Here is a 22,505-nt window from a genome sequence, read left to right on the forward strand (position 1 = left end):
GTACAGGGGAAGTGAACTCAAATGTTTAGGCTAGGATGGAACAAAGCGCCAGTTTCTTCACAGAGACTGAAAATGTTTATCTACTTCTATTGACCAGACGAGTGAATTTCATAACTTTGCCGATTAATTGAAGTTAAGATATAACGGACAGTATTAATAACAAAATTGCCTCCGTAGCGCAATTGGAAGAATGACGGTACATTGCGCCCTTCGATTGAAATAGACTTAAGTTCGATTCTCGTCGCGTCGGGAGGAATCTTTATCTGCACGATTTCAATCGAAGGTGAGTTAGCCGATTTCAGACGAAAGTAGCAGGGTTTTTTTCTCCCAGAAACTTGGGTTTTTCGTCCCGCATACATACAAATCGGCCCTCACAAGTCTCCTATAGAGAGCCCAATGTACATGAGACTTAAAAAAAATTAATATTCCACTTAAAAGCTTATTTACACACGTGCAACCTTTCATAATGTGTGAATTTCAGATGGACTGGCATATTAAAAGAATAAAATATCATTTATATATGCAAATCCATTATATGTCACCAGAAAGTACTTTTACTTACATAAGAGGTATGTTTCTTAAACCTCACATAACTCGAATTTTACACGAGTCAGATTTAACCGCTCATCTCTTAATCAAAACCTCTTGCTTATGTGTTTACAGTATGTGCATTAACATGTTTCAAAGGTTATTTCTATTAGTTTCATCCACAGGACGGATACACAAAATATATTTCAGCATGCAATTATTAATGGAAAGTAAGAAAGTATAAATAGTAGGAGAAAAGAGAAAAAATGTTTAATTTGATCATTTAAGGCACCATGATGGCACTGATGATAATAGTGTCATAGTAGGAAAATGACGTAGTAGTGGAGAGGGTGAGATGTATTTAGCAAAGTAGAGTGCCCTCTTGTGATGAATCCTTGGACTCCCAGGAGGTGTCACGTAATAATAATAACTCATTATTCATAAGATAAATTCCATGTTACCAACAGTATAGTTTTTCCATGGGCTGCAGTTCTTCCACAAAATACTTATGGAATTGGTTGCGGCTGCTCATCTCTCCAAACACACATTCTCTAGGATTTGATAGTAATGAGATGGACTCATAAACTCCTATAGTCAATATTTTATCTTCCTGGTTGTATCTTGTACTTCAATTGGCACACTGCTGACTAACTGACTTAATATATATATATATATATACGAGGGCAGTCTGAAAAGTTCTTGGCCTCGACCACAGATGGCAACACTATCGTCAAGATTTTTTTTCTAAGTTGGTACATCTGGCATACGCAGCCATGTGAAATTGCAAGTCATTCTATCAAGTTGTTTGTTTTATACAGCTGTCTGAAGCAAAAGTGTTGTCTGTTGAAATGGATACAATTGAGTATCGTGCGATTATAAAATTCTTTGTAAAAAAAGATTTAATGCCAAAAGAAATTCATAAAAGTTTATGGACACTCTTCTCCTTTGTTTTCGACAATTAAGAAATGGACTGCCGAGTTTAAATGTAGTCGTACCAGCCTTGAAAAAGTGTAACAACATCAGAAATAATTGATCAAGTGCACGATATAGTATTGGATGACCGGCGAGTCAAAGTGCGTGAAATTGCTGAGACTATAGGTTTCAAAAGAACATGTTGGATATATTTTGCATGAAGAATTGCAAATGAAAAAGCTTTGCGCAAGATGGGTGTTGCGCTTGCTTACAGCAGATCAAAAAGGCACTCGCATGAAAATCTCTGAACAGTACTTGGAGTATTTTAACAAGAATAAAACTGATTTTGTAAGTCGATTGATTACTATGGATGAGACTTAGCCAAACAGCAGTCAAAACAGTGGCGAGAAGCTAGTTGTTCAGCACCAAAGAAGACAAACTCGGTTCCATCAGCAGGAAAGGTCATGAAGGAAACATCGGTGTTTTGGGATGCTAAAGGCAGGTTGTTTATTAATTATCTTGAAAAGGGTAAAACAATAACCAGGGGAATATTATTCTAATATTTTAACCAGACTAGACGAAAAAAATCGAGAGAGAGAAGACCGTGTTTGCAGAAGGAAAAAAAATCATCTTTTCATCAGGACAATGCACCTGCCCACAAAGGTGTTTTGGCAATGGGAAAATTAAAGGATCTGCACTATGAATTGTTGGAACATAACATCCACCCTATCCCCATATTTGGCTCCCTCTGACTTCTATCTCTTCCCAAAACTAAAACTCTTCCTCGCTGGTCAGCGTTTTTCTTCGAATCAAGAAGTGATTGCAGCTGTAGAGGGGTATTTTGCAGATCTTACTGAAAAACTCTACAGGGACGGGACAATGGCGCTGGAGCATCTCTGGAATAAATGTATTAGTCTTCAGGGAGATTATGTCGAAAAATAAAATAAAAAATTGAAATTATAAATTCGTTTTTTCATTGTTAGGCCGAGAACTTTTCAGGCCACCCTCGCATCTTTTGAAGGCATTCTGTATCACTTACACATTACATAATCTATCGTGAACTCTAGCAGATTAGCCTGTATGTGAAATGAACCATCTGAGTCGCCTAAGAAACATCATAGAGTGATCAGAGTACTATCCTGTGCTTTTATTAAACCTTTTCGTATGTACGGCTCTGGTAAATACCGAACTGAGTTCGATGTAATTTTTTGAAATTAGTCTTAAACCTTTGTAGGAAGTATTGAATAAAATACTGACGGAGGAAAGAAGCAATGAGATCATTTGGAAACAAAAAAATATCCAACAAAGGAATGCAATCAACTTAATGTTAAAAAAAGGGGGCGGGGGATCATTCGGAAGGACACATAATAACAGGTAAAGAGTTATTTAGTCAGCTGATATAAGGAAATGCGAAAAGGAAGAAAAATCATAAAAAAGAGAAATAAGGATTAGGAGGGAAGATAAAGAAACTAAAAGGAAAAATACAGAATACTATTTCAATGGGACATCAATAAAGCAGACACTTATAATAATGACTGTCCAAAGTGCTCATTTTGTAAAGATACGATTACACAAATATTTCCTGGATTAAAAAAATGAATTACACAAACTATTTTTCAATGTTTTCATCATCATTCTTATTTTATTCAAATAAAAGTGTTTTTTTTATTTAAGATGAATATTCATCTATACATATAAAAATTTAAAAACGCCATAATTTTCTGCGTGATTTTGCGATGATTGGAGAAATTATTTTTTTACTAAAAATTTAATTAATTTTAAAATTAAATTAATTTTGTTTACTTTGCGTCAGTCGTCTTATATTTTTTATTAAATTTATTTATTCATTACTTTATTATTTACACAATCCGACCTGATATAAAAACAAGTAATCAACAAATTCTCGTCTACTGTATTCATTCATGTGCTACGTATTTTATACTTCTCCATCCTCAGTAATAATACAAGATTTCATTCTGATGTCCATGCGTACTGAGTGAAAGTAGATTGGCTTCTCTGATTATTAATGCATTCATTAATGGGATTAAATCTTATTCCAGTTGAAAGTCCTAGAATTAAGATTTGATAATTATCCACCATACAGTGGATAGGTAACCTTCATCCTAGGGCCATATTTTAAGATTGCTAGATTACCGGAACTCTATTTCACTCCAACTCGGCAATTGCTATAGGTTAATGCCCGAACACCTACAGATTTAAAACCACTCGTTAGCATTTATTCCACTAACAGTAGCTGTCATACATTTTTATGTAGTGGGTAGGTGGCGCTGTTGTTAGTTAAACTAATTTCTCTGAACGAGTAACAGGATATAAAAACAGGAAATATAATAGCTGGCTTAATGAATATAATGCAATGGTTTGGCTTTCTCTGGGTCACACACACACACACACACACACACACACACACACACACACACACACACACACACACACACACACACACACACTTAGTACGTGACACTTTCCCCATTGTTTCCGCATACACAAAAAGTCATTTGCATGGGCTCAATTAGAAAAAAAGGTTTTGGTTTGTATTATTGGCCAAAGTAACATAAAATGTTCTTTTTAGTGTAACCATTTTTGAAATTCTTGTTATTATTAAAGTGAGTTTTTCTCTTTTTTTAATGACTTGGGTTTCTGGTCTTATTTTTAATATTTAACGGTTTTGTGACCAGTGATTGCAGTCAATTCCCAGGGCATAGTTCGATGAAATATGAGGCGGTAACAGTCTTCATTAAACGTTTCGGTCAATTGCTGCAGACACGAAGTTCTGTTTCTCCGTACAAGCCGTTTCAAACTACGGGCGATCTCGTTCCTGAGAGACTGTCTTAGGATCACAGTTACGCCTCTTAGACAAGCAATGAAGGTTATTTTTCCACTGATTAAACACCCGGGGATAGCTCACCTTTTGAGAAACCAGTCAACTCTGCTGTTTTCAAAAATTGTGACTCCAGCCGGACTGAACCCGCAATAAGTCCTTTATCGAACTCCGAAAGCCCGTTTGTTTTTCTCAGTTATGATCAACACTATTGGCGATTGCTGACCAGCAAATAGCTGCATAGAACACGCAACCAAGTATTTTGAACATACGTTGCCTAAGTGACGTTTACGTATATCTGCGTAAAGGTTTCTAATTCACTGGCTGGTATGTGTACATTAACACGTATGTAAATGATTGAAGGGATCATTTAAAAAGATTTAATCCAATATACCTTAATATTCAATTTAATGATAAATACATATTTCTAACCTCGTGACAAATTGCTCATATTTCACGAGTTTAGCCATCTTGAATTTGAAATGCACAACTGTAGTTTCCTAAAAATAACATAAAATAAATAAAAACTCCATTTAAACGAAAGTTTAAAAAGTAACAAATATATGTGAAAAATTATTTTGGAGTTCTCCTCTATCTAATTCGCATTAAACAGAAATAGTTCAATTATTGCACTGCATCTGTTTTTATCTATTTTATTTTATTTTATTTTATCTATTATTACAATGGGACTATTTAGAAAGATATTAATGAAGGAAGTATGAACATTTTTTTTTTCTTTTTTCATCTAGGAAGAACATTCGCCTTCTGGAAGGTGAAATTGTAAATAATGATAGTAATTAATATTAGCAGTCGAATTTGAAGAAAGACGTAAACAACTTTGCCACGCAGATTGAAATATCAAATACGAAACTGACTAGTAATTGCAAAATTTGTAATTTTTATATTTTTAAAAAATACAATACAAATTATCAAGCATAGCGTTAATAATATGATTATTCAGTAACTTATCTGCAAGCCTCCTAAAGCCGTCTCCACAGGTTTAGTATAATGACTACTATCTAGAAAATGTGCAGTTTTAAAGCTGGGTCTTCTAAATTAGGAACCTACAAATTATGTCCGTGAAACTGTATAGATTGTCGAGTAACTCGGGAACCAGCTGAAGACAAGCTTAGGAAAAGGTTCCTGTAGACGGCAACTGGAATCGAACCTATATTTTTCTTCTAGTAGTCTAGTATTGTGGAACCAAAAGCATTTGGCACAAGATTACACAGGAGCACCCAATAATAATAATAATAATAATAATAATAATAATAATAATAATAATAATAATAATAATAACAAAATGGAATTTGGTTTAGATAAAAGCGCAATTTTATCTATTAAACGAGGAAAAAATAATGACACTAGCAATTTTAATTTTGATCAAGAGAAATATATAAAAGCAATTTCAACTGACGAACACTATAAATACCTAGGAATATTAGAAGCCAGTGATATTCTCCACCCGAAAGTTAAACAACAAGCAGCAGCAGAATACACTAAAAGATTTAGAAATATTCTGAAAACAAAACTAAGTGGATTAAACGCAATAGAGCAATGAATTCTTGGGCTATACCAGTGATCTTATACATAACTGGTATAATAGATTGGACAAAAGAAGACCTGGACAAATTGCACCGCCAAACTAGAAAATTAATGACTATGCATAAAGCATTACTTCCACGAAGTGATGTTGACCGGTTGGTACCTACCAAGGAGAATAGGTGGACGGGGGTCTAAGTGTAAGTGAGACAGATTATGGAAGAAGAAGCAATTAGTTCAAAGAATTACATCGACAATAGCTCTGAGCAAATGCTTCAAGCAATTACACAAGAGGGCCTTCTAAAAGCAACAGGAAACAAATCCGATTACAAAAAGGAACAGCAAAATAAACGATATGTGCGCTGGAAAAATAAACCCTTGCATGGCCAATTTCTTCGAGATACTGAGGAAAAAATTGACGTGAACAAGACGCGGCAATGGCTACAATCAGTGCCGCGCCGTGGGTAGGAGGCGCCCTTGTGCAAAATCTTTTTCAGCGCCCCCATACGTTTCCATGAAAAATTTTTACGAATAATTTTACTTTGTTAAAAGTACAAAACAGTTTATACGCATACATAAAAATAAATTTTATTTAACAGTAGTAGAACACTGTAATCACTGAAATTCATTAATAAGGAATTTTTAATAATAAAAATTTTCAAAAATGTTTATTCCTTAACATATAAATACAATAGATATATATATATATATATATATATATATATATATATATATATATATATATATATATATATATATATATATATATATATATATAGGCGTCTTGCTTTATTTTACACATTTATCCGTCTTGCTTTAGCTGCCTCAAAATTTTTAATAATATCTTTAATGTTTAATGAATCCATAATATTATTTTCAATTGATATAATTGATAAATCCGTTAGACGTGTTGACCGCAAATAATTTTTATTAGTTTCAGTTTTGAAAAACTTCTTTCCTCTGATGCTACGGATGTTGGTAATGTTTTCGGAAACGTGTCGATTAATTTATTTTCGTATATATAATTTAAAATATCCTGAGGAGCTGACTCTTTTTTTAATAAAACATTGCAAAGTTTATTCAAATAAAGTCATACCATCAATATCGCGATTGCCGGAATCTTGATTGTCGCTCAGAATTAAGTGCAAATCTTTACGATGTTTCATTAAATTTTCATCGCTCCAATCTTTAAATTTGCTAATGTCTCTTATAACTTTAAAGTCCTCGCTATGTTGTTTTAAGAGTATGAATCTTTCCATGACTGAAGTTATTGTCGTGTCTAAAATCGTGAAGAAAAAATTTATTTTAAAATTTTGTTTAGGATCATGCGTTGTCTCATCTGATGCTTCGTAACCAAACATTTTTGTTTTTGTTCTTTTGCGAATGTCTGGAAAAATAGGATCAATATCAAGATCGTTTGCTACTTCTTTTGCAGTTCTAATAATATTTTCAAATTATTGGTCTGTTCGGCGAGTATTTAATTCTTGCATAACATAATCAAGATTTTCTAATTTTTCCTCTATCAAATGTCGGATTCTGCATTATTTTGCTTGCAACATTTACGAGACTTAAGATTTCGTACCAAACATGAACAGAGCAAATAAATTTAAACGAATAAATCTTTGAAATTAAGTTGCCTGCCTGAACTCTAGAATAGATATCTTTAATTTCATCTTCCGTAATATCAAAAAGAGCCTGTTAAATTTCCTTGATATTATTTTTAAGTGGCTTTATTGCTTCTACTCTACTTTCCCACATAGTAGCAGAAAGTGGTTTCAAATTTAAAACACGAATATGTTTTTTTAATATAGCCCAACGCTTCACAGATATTGAAAAATAATTATATAATTCCTTTATTACCCAAAAAAATTTACAGTTTCACAGGATATCTTAGCTGCATCATTAACTACCAAATTTAATGAATGAGCAGCAGAACACGGAATAAAAAAAAAACCTTGAATTTATTTCAAGGATTTTTTTCTACAGTCCATTATGCTTGCCTCGCATATTTGAACCGTTATCATAAGTTTGGCCGCGTAAATACGAAATGTTAATATTCAATAATTTTAAATAATTTTGTATAAATTGAAAGAGTCCTTGCCCAGTGGTATCTTCTACAGATTGAAAACCCAAAAAATGTTCATGAATTTCTGCTATATTTGTATCTTTATTTTGATTAACAAATCTAATAACAATAGACAATAGATAATCCGGAGTAGTGTCAAGAATTAATGAATAATATTTCGCCTCTTTAACCATTTCTAAAATTTTTTGCTTTATAGTTTCAGAAATTATAGGGATGATTTCATTTTGTATTTTATCACCTAAATAATGAGCAATGTTCCTTTTTGTGATGTTTGGATGCGATGCAAGTGTTCTGCCATTATCGAATCAAATTAAGCGACAGTTTTCTACTAACTTTAAAAAATTGCCGTTCTCATTTTCAAAAAGTTTTTGTGAAGAACCTCTAAAAGCTATACACTGTCTTGATAAATATTGTATTATGTAGATTAACCGTTCTATAACAGATTGCCAATATTTTTTCTCAGTTTCGCATAATCTTTGTTGTGTGCAATCAATAGTGCATTTTTTTAATCAACGACATTTTAAGTTCGCTGTATTTTGAACAGTTTTTAATGTGCGCGGAACTTGTCTCGTGTATTTTTAGTATATGACTCAAATGTTGCCAATCGTTACAACCGTATTCGTTAGTAAGTTGGGAATTTTGACTACCAAATATTTTGCAATAATAACAGAAAACCGAATTTTGCGATTCTGAATAAACTAAATAACTTCGTAAAAGTTCTTCTCCATTTGCTAAAGTTCGATAATAGTATGAATCGGAAAACTTGCCGCCAGATTCATCTTTGAGAAATTCTTTATTAACTACTTGACGCGGGCAATGCTCAACTAAACAATCTCTAACGTTGGTAGTTATGTGATTCGGCCAAGTACCTGGATCATTAACATTAAAATTTAAAGTAAAATTTGAAGTTTGGTGTTTCGCTGAATCGGAATCCAATATTTCTTCTGGTACAACTTCTGAGTTTCATTTTCACATGTAACATTTGATATCAAAATTGGAGATGTTAATGTCAGCTCTTTGCTTCATGCGGATGATGTTATACTTCTAAATAAATCCGCTACAAGTCTGCAAGATTCTCTGACTAAATTGAATAGCTGTTGTAATAGATATGGTATGAAGGTCAGCAATAAAAAGACAAAGACAATGAAAATAGGCAGAATCATTGAAAATGTCAACTGTGTTGTGAATGGAGAACCTGTGGAACAAGTAAAACATTTCAGCTACTTAGGCACAATTTTTACTGAAGATGGTAAACTAAATATAGAAATAGACAACAGAATCAGCAAAGCTGGTATCGTGGGAAGTCAATTGAATAAATTCATATGGAATAAGAAAGAAATTAGTCGGAACACTAAATTAGCTGTATACAAGACTGTGTTCAAACCAATTTTAACTTATGGATCTGAGAGCTGGGTCAGAAGTAAAACACTTGACCAAAGACTAGAGACCGCAGATATGAGAGTCTTGAGAAAGATTAGAGGCGTGAACAGATGGCATCAATGGCAATATCATATTAAAAATGAGGATATTAGGAAAGAACTTGACATTGTCAGCATCCAGGAATGCGTTAGCAGAGCTAATCTCAGGTGGTATGGTCACTTAAATAGAATGGGAGAGGAAAGATTAGCAAAACAAGTGTTCTCTGCCAGGTTGGCAGGAAAACGACCCAGAGGAAGACCAAGATATAGGTGGATTGATACGGTGCAAAGTGCCTTAGACGATAGAAATATAAGATCTGATAATGTTGGAGTCTTGACAAGTAACAGACTGATTTGGAGGAAAATTGTAGATAGGAAGTTAGTAATGATGTAATTTTTTCATGTAGTACTGTCATATCCTGTACACCCCTTGAGGGTACATGGCAGGAATTTGATGATGATGATGATGATGACATTTGTTTCTTCATAGTTATCTTGTGTCCTCTCTTTTTCTGTAGTAGAGCTATACGGGAGTACTTGCTTCGTTAGAACTTTCCGTTCTTCGTTTTTCATGTGGTCCTGAAGTTAAAAATTTATTCAGGCATCCAGCCAATTTATGTTCAAGTTGTAGTCGTTGCAATTGTCTTTTCCTGTTTTGTGCACCAGATAACTTCTTTGGCTTTTTTTCCCGACATCTTGGGGTTAACACATTTGGTTAGACTTTAAAATAAGAAGAGCGTTAAAAGCTGTCCACCAAAATAAATAATAATTTCTGAAATTTTCCCTTAAACTTATTTTTAATCCCTTAACAGGCTATTATTTTTAAGGTGAATGGCCCAAGACCGACTATTTTTTTTATTATTACAGAATTTGATTTTTCAGATGTTTTGAATAATAAATATGCTTACATTTTAGGTATTTTTTTGAAAATTAACATGTAGAGATATTAGCCACTAATTGATTTCTCAGTGATATTTATTTAATATTTTTTACATTCTGGTAATTATTTAATAATTAAGAAATTTCTAGAGTATTAAAATTATTTATTAAAGAAATTAGTCAAAGGACCCCAACCGCAATGTCTTCCAACGAGAACAAGAACAAATATATAAATAAATCTCTTATTGAAAATTATTTATTTTCTAGACGTCTACCCAACATAACAAAAATCTTTTGTTTTCAAAATAAGATAATTAACTAAAATGAAACAATTTAACTGATTTTCAAACTTAGCAAAAATATAATAGATGTACTTACTTTACGTGAATAATAATCCAAATTCACAAAAAATTTACTAAGCAACAATAAATATATTTTATAAAACAAAAGGCAACTGCACAGTAACACTATTACTGTAACGCACAAAATGAAATGATGCAAAAATACATCAAAAAAGTATCAAGAAAGGGCCAATTGCAGTATGTGTAAACAAACTTAGATCATCTAAAGCAGGGTTTCTCAAACTGTGTTCCGCGGAACACTAGTGTTCCGCGGAAGGTGAATAAGTGTTCCGCGAGAAGTTCTGGAATTTGTCATTTTAGTTTTCTAAGCATTTTTCATGAATAAATATTTTATAGTAAAAATATTCTCAGGAGAATAATATTCGTGAATATGTCGAAAAGCTCAGACCCACAACACCTAATAACATCTGTGTATGGTTAATTTTCACACATCGAACCTTCCAACATTTGGGAAAGGGAATACCGCCGTTTATGACCGATCATAAATATTGCCTGCAAGCCGATTACGACAATGGGCGGTATGTTCTCAAAACTGAACGAAATAACATCTGCATTGCAAATGTTAGTGACCAATCAGCAAAGAAGTATAAAGAAATTTTTTCCACTGAAATTGAAGATCAAGGTAGTCTGTATCCGGTTCTCAAATCTATTACTACTGAATCCTTTCTTCGCAAGTTCGTATTGCAGTGTGTAAGTGCAATACGAACCGGAGTGCCGTGATTTTTTTAAAAGTAACAGGAATACAGAGTTAAAATCTAATATGAATAAGAGACAAGGCACTTTTGTTTAATTTTGGTATTAAGAAATCTCTTATTGAAGGTGTTTATGACGGAGCAGATAGTGAGTCATCCACCTCAAGCCTACGAAGATCTCCAGGATGTACAAAAGGAGAGGAAAACTACCAGCACAAAGGAGAAAAAGTCTGCATTCGCTCGTAAGTACTTATCATAATATTATAAATATATTTGGTGATCAGAATGGGATATGTCAATGAAAATCAGCACAAATTAATTTAATGATGTTTGCCCGAAGAAACTACGACATGCCACAAGATTTCATTAGTCCAGTGATTGATAGCTAATTTAAATGCAATTTATATTTGTCAACATGCCACACCTATACACAAGTGTACTAATACTCTTTATGATTATGCAATAATTAATTATTAATACTTATGTTAATGTATGAACTTTAAAAACTTTTGGAAAGTATTTACGAGTAAATTTGTTTGGACCGGGCCCTCGGAAAAAAAGAAATCAGCTAACGCCTTTTTATTCCCGTATATAGGGAGTAGCGAGGCGGCTCTTAAAAAAGAATTCTTCTTACTCTTTAAACTAATTTTATAATTAATATCTGATTTATTTCGAACTGTTTATTTTTTGTTACTGAACATTTTATCAAATCATTCTTATTACAATTGCTTTTACATTATTTGATACGGTTTAGTACTTTTCTTACAAGTCTACTTTTGAGTGTTGCAGTCTTTTTTTACTATTTTGCATTATTCATTTACTTTTATATTATTCGACATTTCTTATTTATAATCTTATTGTTTTTCATACTAAAGTTACCTTTTATAACACAATTCTATTTGTTTTTATTATAGCTCTGACAAATATTGGAATTTGAATATTATTGCAAAAATACCCATGGATCCTTGGTTAAAGACAGGAACTTTAACACAAGGAGGAGCAAGTACTTCTGCTGACACATCTACTCGTATGATGGGAGAAGATATGGAATTACAAACTGCGGTTTCTTCAAAAGCTAATATTAAAGAACAAGAGTCATCTAAGAACAGACCAAAACGGAAGTACCATGAAAGTTATTTAAATTATGGATTTACGTGTATTGGCAATACACATGCTCCTGATGCAATGTGTGTTTTATGTAATAAAATACTAGTAAACAGTTCTTTGGCTCCAGCTAAACTTCGTAGGCACTTCGAAGCGAAACACGCTGATTACAAAGGAAAAGATATACATTTTTTTAAGAGACGACGTGACTCGCTTGAAAAATCAAACTTCAAATGGCTACAATTGCTACAACTGAAAATGCAACAGAGGCGTCTTTTCCCGTGAGTTACCGCATTGCACTTCATGGTGAAGCTCATACAATTGGTGAGACGCTCATTAAGCCTTGTGTAAAAGACACTGTATCATGCATGTTAAACGAGCAGGTTGCTAAAAAAATAGATGCAGTACAATTATCAAATGATACTGTTTCACGCCGCATCAAAGATCTTTCTGCTGACATAGAAAAAGAGCTAATTCATCGACTTAGACTTTGCAGTGAATATTCATTGCAAATGGATGAATCTACAGATGTTGCAGGACTCGCTGTATTACTAGTGTTTGTTCGTTACATATTTGATAAAAGTATTGAAGAAGATTTACTCATGTGCGAATATCTACAAGATAAAACTACCGGAGAAGATATATTCAACTGCATTAATCATTATATTACAAAACAGGAGATCGGTTAGGAGAAGTGTATTGATATTTGTACAGATGGTGCTCAAGCAATGGTCGGAAAGATGAAGGGAGTTGTAACACGTATACTGAAAATAGCCACAAGAGCCACCAAAAGTCATTGTGTTTTGCATAGACAAGCACTGGTAACAAAAAGAATTCCTACATATTTAAAAACTATTTTGGATGAAGCCGTAAAAATGATCAACTATGTAAAATCTCGACCACTTCAATCCAGATTATTTAAAATTTTGTGCGATGAAATGGGTAGTGCACATAACGCACTTTTATTACATACTGAAGTGAGATGGCTATCCAGAGGAAAAGCATTATTGAGGCTTTTTGAACTTCGTAGTGAGTTAATGATCTTCTTGATGTCACATAATTTAGGACAAAATTTTATTGAATTATTAAGAAATTCTTCATGGTTGATAAGTCTTGCGTATCTGGCAGATATTTTTACAAAGTGCAATGAAATTAACTTATCATTACAAGGAAAGAATATTACAATTTTTAATACAAGAGATAAAATTGCATCTTTTGAGAGGAAGTTGCAATTCTGGATTTCTACAGTTGAACAGAATAATTCTGATTGTTTTCCCACCTTGCATGAATTTTGACTGAAATAAATTCAAAAGGAAATGAAGAAGTAGCTAACGTAATTTTAGAACACTTGCATGACTTGCAATCAACCCTTTTGCAATATTTTCCAAAATCTAGTGAGGACAATTCCTGGGTTCTGAATTCATTTACAGTGACAGCTAAGCCAGTAGGCTTCAGCGCAAGTGACTATGAGAATCTAATTGACTTAATTAGTAACTCTGATTTAAAACAAAAATACAAGGAACTGCCAATAAATGATTTCTGGACAAATTTAACAGAAGAGTACCCCAGCATGTCAAAACTAGCTATTCTTGTTTTACTTCCTTTTACAACGACATATTTATGCGAGGCAGGATTTTCATATTATGCTGCAACCAAATCAAAGCCCAGGAACAGACTCGACGCTACACCAAATATGAGAATTCAACTTTCTAATATTGTGCCTGATATCAAAAGAATTTGTAATTCAAAGACCCAAAAACATCGGAGTCATTAAGAAAACTTAATTTGCAATATACGTTTTACTATTTTTATGTGTTTTGTTTTTACTAATTAATATTTGACAATAAATGATTGTTTTTTCTTAACGCTTAGATTTATTCATTTATTTTATTTATATTTACCTAACCTACAAATCCAGCAAACACGAGAAAAAGTCTGCAGTCACTCGTAAGTACTTATAATAATATTAAAAATTTTTGCTGATCAGAATGGGATATGTCAATGAAAATCAACACAAATTAATTTAATGATGGTTTAATTGATGTTTAATTAATGATCAATCATTAATAATTAATTATTAATTAATTGATAATTAATGTATTGTATTAATTGATAATATATGTAATGCATTAATTATTAATTAATACATTACAAAATAACCAAGTGTTCCGTGGTAGAAAAAGTTTGAGAAATCCTGATCTAAAGAGTTTCATCGCTCATAAATATAAATAACCTATGTTCATTAATTTAATTCGAGCCGCATCATAATGTTTATAATTTATAAACTATTATCTTTAAAATTTTATTTGTCTATCAAAAATCCAAAAATAAGTACACAATTAAAATCAAAGTCAAAAATTGTCCGAAGTCACTTAAACACAGAAATACACAATACACTCAATATGTTTCACATTCAAAATTGAAATGACGCTGAAAAAAATGTAAGTGCGTATTTGGGTAGACGCTATTTCGTCTATCTAACTTCGAAGCAGAATTTAAGAAAACGAACATCGTAATATACACCTATGTTTCAGACTAAATATTTTTGGATAGAGCAGTGTTTCAGAAACTTCAGATATCCGTATACCCCTTCTTTAATTTTCATTATTACTAAGTACCTTTTCAAAATACCCTTATCAAAATAATAATAATAATAATAATAATAATAATAATAATAAATAAATAAATAAAAATATATTTCATTGTAAATGTCTGTTTTATTTGAATTTAGATGTACATTTAATCAAAAAAAAAAGATTTATTTTTAATAGAACAAAATTTATAAAGATACTATACATTTTTACTTAATATAAATAATTTATCATCAATGAGAGGAGTGAAATTGCTTATTTCTATATCTGCTATATTGCTCTCTTTTGTGCGTTTTATAAATCCAGTCTTTAACCAATGATCTATACTTAACAATTTGAAAGCTAAAAAAATTACCGTATTTACTCGACTATAACTCGCACTTTTTTTCCCAAAATTAAAACTAAAAAATCGTGCTGCGAGATATATGCGGGGATTTTCGGAAACTAAAGTTTTCAGAAAAAAAACAACTGAAAATGGGTATGACTTACCAAGAAGCTTCTATTCTCCATCTTCTGTCCTGGAGAGCGATTTCCTTGTGTGTAATCAAAGTTATCTACCCAAATAGAGTCATCTTCTTTCCCATTATATCAAGCAAAAATTACCAGTAATATAAGACTTGAGATACGTAATGAACAATCCTTGACAAATTACTAATGAGAAGTGAAAGATGTGCGCGATTGTAGGCCAATAGAGAAAAAGCAGCTATTAAGAAGTGCATATGATTGGTGCGGTATTAACAAAAGATCGCGCGACCCAAACAAAACAAGCTGACAATCGAATTGAAATGCTAATTCTCTTAAACCGATTTCCATAATATCTGAAATGCATTCACTATATATTTTTTAGTTTTAACACGTTCATGACGTGGTAGTGTCAAGCAAAACCATATGTTGCCCCTGCAACATGTGGTTTGCTTGAGTGTATATAGCAGTTTCTGTTGGAGGAAAATGTGATTCATTAGTTAGTGTTTATATTCCCAGTTGCCTGTAATTGCACTATTTGTTGAGAAATATATTACACAGTCTGCAAATGTCTGTGAACCTTATTCAGTGACATGATAAAACTAATTGGTTTTCGTATTTCTGCAGTATAATAGATGTTGGGGTATTGTTACTGCGGATTATCGCTCCAATGTGAAATTCGGGAGGATAGAGACTCGCAATTTGAGTAGGAGAATTCATGCATAATATAATTTAATGTATATATATATATATATATATATATATAGACTATAAAAGTTTATGAGATTCACATCGTATGATACTTTATGGGTTGTTTCCTTAAATATCTAATAAGTGGGTCTAAAATGTTTAGTTTTAGTATGTATATAATTTTTTTATTAATAAAATATAATAATCACATAATTAACTGTCAATGGGAACTGGCGCCTTTTTTATTTGCTAAACTAAACGTTTTTTTTTTTTTTTTGTAAAACATCATGATGCCGTAATACGGCTGAACGAGCGCCCTTATTTAAGCAGCGCCGTGAGGCAGGCTGCCTCTATGCTACACCCTGTCGACGGTACTGGGCAAAGCACAGCGTAAGAATGAATTCACGGTCTGTCTTAAACTAACAATTTCCACTAAAAATATAATAAACAATCGAGAATATTTATACAATTTTCGCTGAGTCGATGCTTACTCTGTGAAACAAAATCTGTGGTAATATTGATAACGTTTCACTTCAAACAAATTATAAAAAATTGGTGATGTATTAAGTTAAAAATGTTGTTAGATTATTAAGAATTCATAATAATTTGACTGATTTAAAATTTCATTTTTATTGCATTAACTATAATTTGTAATTGTGTAATTTATATAGTACGATATAATTCAAGAATAAGAAAATTTATATATATATATTTTTATTATTTCCTGGTGAAATGACGTCCCTAGATTCAACGCCCTTGTGCGGCGCACAATCTGAACAACCGCACGGCGCGGCCCTGGCTACAATATGGATATATTAAAAAAAGAAAACAGGATTTATTCTAGCAGCTCAAAAACAGGCATTACATATTAATGCAATTGAAGCAAAAATTTTGAACATCAATGATAACAGCAAATGCAGATCATGCGATCAGAAAGATGAGACTGGAGAACATTTAATCAGTGCCTGCAGCAAGATAGCTCAAGCTGATTATAAATACCGCCATGATCAAGTGGCCAAAATACTTCATTGGCATATATGCAAAAAATATGGCTTCTGATAACTGGTAGCAGCATAAAATAGAGACAGTATCGGAAAACGAAACAGCAAAAATCCTCTGGGACTTCAGAATACAAACTGATCGGCATTTGGAACACAATAGACCTGACATCACAATTATAGAACATCGACAGGTTTGGATTATTGATATCGCAGTATCCAGTGATAACAAAGAACTGGAAAAAATTGCTAAATATCGAGATCTGACAATCGAAGTTGGCCGGCTGTGGCTTATACACCGAAGTCATCCCAATAGTTATCGGTGCACTTTGTGCAATTTCAAAGAAGCTATTTAACTATTTACAAGAATTAAACATCAACGAAGTGACCCCATATGACCTACAAAAAACAGCATTACTTGGAACAGTCCATATTTTACGATGCTACCTGACAGACTATTCTTAGATTCTTGGGCAGAATCTGAATTGCTCTGTATCACCGGCCAAATTGTTGCTTAAATGATATCCTGTTTTGACAAGTTATCAATTATGTGAATAAAATAATAATAATAATATTTAATAATAATTAATAATATATAATAATAATAATAATAATAATAATAATAATAATAATAATAATAATAATTTCATATTTACAACTTAGCTTACTGTTGCCATTGGGAGCATTGCATGATATTTCTCTCAAACCAGAAGTCAAATTAAACAGTTTTATCATCAGTGGCGCACCCAGGGAGAGGGCCAAGGGCCTCCCCCCAAACGAAAAATGAAATAAACACTAGAAAATTTTCCAAAAACCTTTTCCTAATTAAAATTCATTTTTTTTTATATTTATGTTGTGTCTTCTATTTCTATACTACTTATCATGTATTGGCGATCATTGCAGATGCTCAGTCATAGGTCGTATGCAATGCGTAGTGTGTATTCGTAAATCGTCTACTCAACTCGATTCCCTCCCCAAGATTAAATCTTGAGTGCTCGCCCCCCCCCGCGATTAAATCCTGAGTGCGCCACTGTTTATCATATATACATAAAGCATTTATCCTCCTCCCTTAATGTAATTTTCCTCCACAAAGCGCCATATTTCTCCTATTGGTCATTTTTTAAACTCATTTTTTTTAATCGTCAAAATCTCTTCCCCATGATTTGTTTAGGGTACCAAGTATGAAAGTATTTCGTCTACTGGCTCTCTCTAAAATTGCTTTGAATACGAATACTTTAATTTGAAACACCTTGTACCTTAAAAAAAGCTGTACTAATGATTGTGAAGTTCCTGTTAAACCTTAACTAATACAGAGATTCCAGCCGCGTATTACGCGATCAAAAGTAATGAGAAACATCCTGTCTGACTTGCAATTGCAATTGATTCACAGTAAATTAATTCTCTCATTACAAGGATCCTGCTGGGTGCCCAGTTGTTTGCATGCAGTAAAGTCTATAATTATCCCTTTACCAAGAGGTACTGTAATATGTCCAATTCAGATTTATTTATACTTTACAATAATATTTTGAGTATTAATTAGAACAGAATTAGAAGGTTAATAATCTCTTCTGTTTTTATACATATTAAATCCTTAGATGGGGCGAGCAACAAATTAGAAGACGTAGGAGAAATATTTTTTGAAATACGACTGATAAAATGGAATAAACAACAATAAACTCTTCGCAATGATAACCACTAAACGAAAATGCGTGTTCATTCGTATAACACTGAAATTTCATTTGAATCTTTAATAATCTGATTTTTGAAAAGTTTAATTACACCAATGGTGAAATCATTCAACACACTTTGCCTTTCCAATGTAGACTTAAAAACTTCGACGCGTTCCCCCCCACCCCCCCCCCCCCCCACCCCCCCCCCCCCCCACCCCCCCCCCCCCCCACCCCCCCCCCCCCCCACCCCCCCCCCCCCCCACCCCCCCCCCCCCCCACCCCCCCCCCCCCCCACCCCCCCCCCCCCCCACCCCCCCCCCCCCCCACCCCCCCCCCCCCCCACCCCCCCCCCCCCCCACCCCCCCCCCCCCCCACCCCCCCCCCCCCCCACCCCCCCCCCCCCCCACCCCCCCCCCCCCCCACCCCCCCCCCCCCCCACCCCCCCCCCCCCCCACCCCCCCCCCCCCCCACCCCCCCCCCCCCCCACCCCCCCCCCCCCCCACCCCCCCCCCCCCCCACCCCCCCCCCCCCCCACCCCCCCCCCCCCCCACCCCCCCCCCCCCCCACCCCCCCCCCCCCCCACCCCCCCCCCCCCCCACCCCCCCCCCCCCCCACCCCCCCCCCCCCCCACCCCCCCCCCCCCCCACCCCCCCCCCCCCCCACCCCCCCCCCCATAACAACATCAATAGCATGAGTTAGTTAAGTACTGTAGTCGTTTCTGGATTTAGTAGTTTGCTCACATTTTGAAGGTTAAATAAATGAAGGTTAAATAAATAAAAATAAACACAGACCAATAACCTTTCCTTGCACTTGGAGCTCACCTTCAGTTATTTAAAAGTTACTCAAGGTCGGAAATGGTCATGAATCATTAATGATGTGAACATAGGCCGTTTCATTGAAGTCGGCTTTAACAGAAGCTATTTATCATTCAGGACTACTTTTTACCCATCAGATAGTATTACATATATATAAAAAAGAAACATTTCAATAAATTTTAATTACCCATTCTTTCACTTCGTATTTTATTCAGAAGTATAATTGAAAATTAAAAATATTCATAAACATTCTAATAATACCCCATGAAACGAGTGACGAAGGTTAAGAATGTCCAGCAGAGGGCAGCATGTTAATGTCGATTGGGAAGTGAGTGATATGTAAACAATTATATTTCACTTTACAGTGATATTCATCGATGCGATTAGGAGATTTTCTGTGACAGTTCTTAGTTTCAAATAAAATGAAAAAGATACAGAATACTAAATAAGGAGTATATTTTGAAAGTTCTTCAATCCTATTTTTTATTTTAAAGAATTAGCTGAAAAGTTAATTTCAGTTTCGCTAGTTGAATATAATGAACTCACTTTCCATTTAAGAATTGCACACAAAGAAATTTTGATAAAAAAATACCTTAGCATATTACAAATTGCATTCATTATGGCAATTTCGTTTCTTCCCCCACCCCTCTACTATCTTTCCCTCTCTCTCTTCCGAGCATTTCGAAAGCACCAACAGAAATTGTCCAAGAATGAAATATGAACAGCTTCGCCGTAATGTTTTCTACGAAGCGAAGCTGTTCATGTTTTACACGTACGAAAACATTACGTCTGCCAGTTTGGTGTTTATATAAATATCTGATTCTTTCCTCTCTGTTTATGACTTTCTTGATACTGTAGCTGTAGTTGGGAGTTCCTGAAAAGACCGTATGTATACACCTTCCTAACATTCATTACTAATGAACTTTAAAATATCTTACAAAAAACATTACGTAGTTTATTATGTAATTCTTTCAGTCTCATGTATATATTTTTGAATTTCCTTATAAACTTTTAAACGATTTGAAAACCATCAATATGTTTAACTAAAGGGAAAAAAAAAAAAAAAAAAAAAAAAAAAAAAAAAAAAAAACCAGGAAACCGTATGTTACTGGGTCACTGGTGACATTTGTCAGATATCATTAGGGTTAATAATAACGTCAAAAACTATACGCGAGAGATTGAATTTGCACAACAAAAGAAGGAAAAATAAAAGAAGTAAGAAAATAATCGCATACAAAAAAAAAAAATAAATAATGATTAAAAATTAAAAAAAATAAAACTCAATAAAATCTGTTAGGTAATCTCATTCTTGTATCATTAGCAGGGGCGAATGCTGGTTTTGAAATTCACGCTTGCTCTTGTTATCATTCAGGGAATGAGAGGTGTGATTGAAGTCTGATTAGCGGAATAATGAATTACTGACCATTTAAAACTATGTACAGGTAACTCTCGTATAACGCGAATGTTAGGTTCAGCAGAAATGCCGCGCGTAATATAAATCGCGTTATGCGAGTCTCAGATCACATAGAAAAAGTAGGGTTATGTTCCGAAATCGTATTTTTTTTTAAATTATATAAACAACGACATATCCAAGAAAAAAAATTTTTTTTTTTATTTAATTCAGGTAATTCGTGTAAGTTAAGAAAACATAAACTATGAAAAAAAAATAGTATAAAATTATAAAAATTACAAATTGTACTTAAACTTCATTGCACATAATGCATAAATGTTTTAGCCAAAATAAAATAGTGCATATTTTAATCTTTCATAGCACGAGGATTTGAGGATTGGTTAATAAACACTGGTTTTGTCATGTAATCACCTGATGCATTACTACAAAACAGTAGAGTAATTCTATCTTTGGAAACTTTGAATCCAGGAGCTGATCTTTCATTTTTCGAAATATATAGGTGCGTTTTTGCACTTTTTTCCAATATAACCCGGATTCATCCGCATTGAACACCTGGTCTGCACTATAAATATTTATAAACTTTAAGTTTTTTTGTTTAATAAGATTTCCATCCATAGGAATTTTCTTTTGAGGTGCAATCTTCTATCGAAATCATTAGAGATTTCTCCATTTTCCCATTAGAATATCGCGTACACGAGCAACGCGCTTTGCACTTATCGTTGACCAAGCAACAAACACTTTCTCGGATTTTATGTTCATTTTGTTTGATTGTTCGAATTGCTGATTCATTTAAATTCAAAGTCCCTGCAAAAACTCCTGGTTTTTCTCCATTTTTCAACCGATCCAAGATTTTGAATATTTTTCTTCGAGAGAAATTAATTTTAATTTGTTTTTAATGTTTTTAATGTTGGTTTTCCCTTTCGTTGTAATTTATGGCCATTACTATAAAAATCATTTTTTACACAAAAAAAGCAAGCATTACATATTGTATGTAACTCACCATAAAATAAAGTGCTCAGCTTCAGATGAACACACTTATGATTTTTAATGCACTTTCCTGGCAGAAACGAGGACAATTTTCAACAATAAACGTTTTATACTATAACATAAATTGAAAGCCAAACGGCTATTTTTCTGGCATCCTTAATAATAATTAAGGGGATACAAATCCCTTGTTGTTCAATATATATATATATATATATATATATATTAATTAAGGCATTAATTAATTATATTAATTATGGCATTAAGGGTAAATATTAAGATTAGTGATCGGAGCTTGCCCCACCTTTACCACGAGTTGCCCTGGTCTTGCACTACCTGTAGGATCAGTTAGACTTGCATCAATTGCAGGCGCAAACTTGACTTTTTGTCTGTTTGCTTACTTGGGAAATGGAGTAAAACCAAGTTCAAAATTGCTTGGTATCTTTAACATAATTTTACCCAAGGTAAAAATACTTTCTACATATATATATATATATATACATATATATATATATATATATA

At 33.5% G+C, this 22,505-nt stretch overlaps 1 protein-coding gene across 1 annotated transcript in view; it reads left to right on the top strand.

Annotated features, from left to right (window-relative positions):
* The first annotated feature begins 20,441 nt into the window (after nucleotides 1-20,441).
* Nucleotides 20,442-22,505, top strand: part of Hmgs (hydroxymethylglutaryl-CoA synthase) — a 169,161-nt gene continuing 167,097 nt past the window's right edge. The window contains exon 1 of the mRNA XM_090404627.1: nucleotides 20,442-20,473. The gene's annotated coding sequence lies outside the window, so the exon portion shown is untranslated. The remainder of the gene's footprint in view (nucleotides 20,474-22,505) is intronic.

This window comes from Typopeltis vanoorti, chromosome 15 (assembly GCF_054136105.1).
Source record: "Typopeltis vanoorti isolate ZY-2024b chromosome 15, IOZ_Tvanoo_1.0, whole genome shotgun sequence".
Taxonomy (NCBI): Eukaryota; Metazoa; Arthropoda; class Arachnida; order Uropygi; family Thelyphonidae; genus Typopeltis; species Typopeltis vanoorti.